Source organism: Silurus aristotelis (genome assembly GCF_946808225.1).
Source record: "Silurus aristotelis genome assembly, chromosome: 29".
NCBI lineage: Eukaryota > Metazoa > Chordata > Actinopteri > Siluriformes > Siluridae > Silurus > Silurus aristotelis.
The window spans coordinates 2,169,840-2,174,484 of record NC_139602.1 but is presented as its reverse complement, the minus strand read 5'-3'; positions in this window follow the sequence as shown (position 1 = coordinate 2,174,484).

The window sequence follows — 4,645 nt, the reverse complement described above, 5'->3', positions numbered from 1 at the left end:
ATACACCAAACACCCGAACATCTCGAGGTTTCACACCTCCTGCAAAATGAATTGCGTGATCAGCCTAGGAACAACAAGCAAAAAAAAAAAAAGAAATATTTGTTCATCAGAGAATAAATGATGAATAAATCATCGACACGCCGCCTGAACTTTTTCTTTCTTTCTTTCTGAACCGCTTTCACAGGAGAGATTACCGCTCATGCTGCAATAAAGAGCAACACCTCCATTGGCATGAGCTCTTTGTCTTTCACAAGCTCTTTGTGTGCCGTGAGTGTGTGTGTGTGTGTATGAAGCCATTCAGTCGTCTCGGCCGCATCCCAACAGCTGGCCAGGGATTCATCCTGATTAATGAAATAACAGATCTGGAGCACGTAGTAATTTATAGGCCGACTGTACAGATATTCTGACCCAAATTTCGCTCTTAAAAAAAAGGAAAAAAAAAAAAAAAAGGCAGAAAAAAAAAAAAGATTCTCAACTGCCTCTAGCCTACTTGGAGGCAGTTGCCATGGTTACCGAGCGACTAAGGAGAGGGGGAAGAGAAAAAAAAAAAAGAAGAGAGAGAGGGAGAGAAAGAAAGCATGAAAAGATTGAAAGAAAGAGGAAAAAATATAAAATAAAGGGAGAGAAAGGACATGTTGGAAAAAGAAGGAAGAGGTTGAAAGAGAAAGGAAGAGAATGGAGGGACAGAACGAAAGAGAGAAGGGAGAGAGAGAGGAAAGAGTGACAAAGAGGGAAGGGGAAGGCAGAAAGAAAGGAGTGAGAGAAAGGACAAAGATAGAAAGAAGGGAGAGGGAAAAACAAAGAGACGAGAAAGAAGACAACAGAGGAAAGAGTGACAGATAGCAGGAAGGGGAAGAAAGAGCAGAAGAGATGAAGAGAGGGAGAAAAGGAATGAAGGAGATGTGCAGCAGAAAAGAAAGAGAGAGAGAGAGAAAGCAGAAAGACAGAAGAAGAGAGAGAGACAGACGGAGGGACGATCCTATGCAAATGAGGCGACTGAACTTTTTCTTTGTCTTGTCAAGAAGAGAAAGATGATGACGAGGCTCTCCACAAGTAGTTTTCAGGAAGCGTGCAGAGAAAAGAACGCCCGTGTGTGTGTGTGTGTGTGTGAACGACTAACACACACCCAAACAAGGCTGTAGTGTTGGCGCTTACACCGAGGTTGCATCACATGGATCAATATACCTTTTTACTCTTGCACCATGCTGTCCATGGAAAAAGCAACCAAAATAAAACGTAGAATAATGAGGAAAGGGAAGAAAAAAAAATTGTCTCTGGTGTCTACCTTTCATCGCTTGGCTCTGATTGGTCAGAAGGCGTCCATTAATTATCCGGAAGCCCTAGCGGCTCCTGCCCCGGGACTTGAGGAGCCTACACATGTGGTAGTGGAACATAAAGAAACAAGGTACAGTATCTGGTTACTACAGAGTAAAGGAAAGATGCAAAGTAAAACAAAGAGAGAAAGACCTCGGTCTTTATTTCTCTCTCATGGAGGTTTTCATCAATCAATAGACCAATCAAATCAATCAAAACATGATCGTAAGGATCACAGAAGAACGCTGAGTCTACGTTCCATTGGTGCGATGTTGGACAGTCAGGAAGAGCTTAATGGGCGTACAAACTTTTACTCATTGGTTAAAGTGGGGGGCTGGAAAGATATTGGGACTAAAATAAGGATCTCCGTCTGTAGGACACAAATATAACATTTTAGTTTAAAAATGAGAATGGTGGTAAGCAAAAAAAACTCTAAGACTTCATGAGGAACAAACCTTGAGAAGATCCAGACTTCAGCAGGAACTCCTGCTCCTGTGGGTGACACCGAATGTCCGTTCCTTACAGTTCCACCATTGATTAAGTTCTCAGCTGTTTGGGATCAGCCAGGTCCACACGAAGACTGGTCTTTTCCAGCCATATGTGGTTCTTCCTCAAACTCTTACACAACTTTGAAGGCATACAAGTGTATCATGGACGTTCAAGTCAAACCGGGACTTTTAACGTTACAGGTATGAAAATGGATGCTAGCGTAGATAGGTGGCGCACTTGTCACAGGCCGGAGACCGTTAATCAAGATGGCAGGCAACAGTGTTATTGTGTGCACGGAACAGCGCATGGTGCTGAAAGAGTAAAAGACATGGATAGGACGTTTGAATAGTGTAAACGTTTTAAAGCTAGACGTCCGTCTGTGACGATCCCGATCGTGGTGCTTCCCAGCCCACAGCAGTCTTACCTGTGATTCCTGAGCTAATTGGGCGCCGCCCAAAACAATAAACGACAAACAAAATCTCTTTTTTTTCTTTTCTTTCTTTGAAAGTCAAATATAGCGTTTAGGGTTGATGGTACGGGTCAAAAGCGTCACCGAAATCACGTGAAAAACCAATTATGCGAGAACAAAATAAAAATTAATAAATAAAAATCATTTGAAAATAAATCTATCCTGAAAAATCAACCAAAGAATGAGTCATGAAAATGTTTGCAAAAGAAGCACTTGCATGATTAAATAATAATAATAATAATAAAAAAAATTATAAAAAAATACTTAATACTACAATAATTTTGTAAAAAATAAAAAAGGATAAATAATAATAATAATAAAAAAATCACATGCAAATTTGTTTAAAAAGAATAAAAAAAATATATAATATATACAAATACTACAAGTAAATAAAATTGAAAAAAAAAAAAGTGGAAGAGTCTTTATAGGAAAAAACAAATATATAAAAAATGCAAGAATTATGTGGAAATATATGGAATCATGTAGAAAAAAATATTAATAAATCATGCAAAGAAAACTGGAAATAAAAAAAAAAAGAAGTACAAAACAAATCAGATAAAAAAAATTTTCCTACGGAAAAGTCTGTGACGCTTAAAAAAATGACTAAAGTAAACTTCATGTTAAATAGATTAAATAAAAAAATAAAAAGAAAGACGAAAACAAAAACCTTGCGTGCAGAAAAGGTGTCAGGAAGAAAAAAAAAAAGAAGAACGGTAAGAAGAAGAAAGTAGATCATTTACAGGATAAAACTGAATTCACCTGAGAAAACAAAAACTCACCACATGCAGTTTTTTTTGTGGAATACTTACAGACCAAACCTTCAGCATGACAGTATCTCATGTCAAGAAAACACACACACACACAAAGCCCCAGAACAAAAAAACTCTTTTCAAACTAGGAAGAAGGTGGATTACACCACACTTCCATGAAAAGCTCCTGATGTATAGAGGAGTCAATGTAAAGGTGATGAGTATTGTTAGGGTTAAAAATAAAACTCGGCAAACAAAACTCCTGTCAGTATTTCATCTCACTTACACACAAACACACGAGGGGTTTCCCCTGTCAGTGAAAGGCCAAAGGGATTTCCACTTCTAGAGCTGACGAACATTAGACAGGCGTGAGATGATGTGAGATGATGCAGTCTGCCCACAGGATGATTCATGACTTCATATAGAATTTCAACACAAGATCGAATGTAAAAACACAGAGTTGGAGTTTTACATCTGTAAACAAAAGAATGGAGGTTTTTCGTTTATTAACACTAAATGGGGACTAAGTGTAGAGATGGTCAGGTGTCCAAAAACTTTTGGCCGCAGCACATTCGGTATAAAACTACATTTTATATTAACAGCCCTAAAAAAACAGAAGAATGGAGTTACAAGGCCAAAAAATGTTTTAAAGGCTTTGAGTCAAGTGAAATTTCCCTCAATACCTTGAATATGATCCAAGACCATCCACGATGGTGCAAGTCGTTGTCGCCCTCTTCTGGTGACAGCGAGCGTTACACAAATGACAAAGATTTGCGATGCTTCTCTAAACTGTTCAGCGTTGAACATTTTTTGTTGAACGTGATTGGCTCTTACATTTGATTACATCATAACCCAAAACTATCACCTCCAATTCCAAACACTTTCCTAATGCTTCAAATTCAATTCAGTTTACAACTTAGGTGCCTGAGCAGGAGCTTGGTGGTTCTGCGATCTCACACCCTTCTGAAGAGAGCTCAAACACCTTCAGCACCGAGTGACCATTTGAAGGTTTCACACCAATCAGTTGACGGCATTATATTATATGTACTTTTTTTGTTGAAATAGTTATACATTGGATTCGGCAAATATCGATCCTTGTTGTTTTCGCATCCTGATTGCACTGGAGGTCAGTAGTGAACTTGGACATTTGGATATTCACACACACATGTATATAAAAGGTCCACCAATATACAGTGAAGGTAGGACAAAAAAACCCAAGTCTGAAAAAGTTGATCAGATTGTGTCAAGGGTATAACCATGTTTAAAAATCTGAATGTCTCCCTGGTCCCCTAAAATGTGAAAGAAGTCAGGAAACTTCTAAGAACTGGCCGTCCTGCCAAACGTGGTAACCAGGCTGGAAGGTCATTGAGGCATAAGGGAGGGGGATACCCAGGGGAACCTGCTGAAGAAACCTTTAAGAAATACTCCCAATGAAAAGCAGATGAAACCCCTGATATAAAACTCATCATTAAGAGTTGATAAAACTCGTGATGTGATGAACCCTTGTTGAACCACCTGAGATGAAAACCCAGATGAAACCCCTGATATAAATCAAATCTAATGAAAATCAGATGGACCCCTAAATACAACCCTGATGGACCCCTAAATAAAGCCTGGATGAACC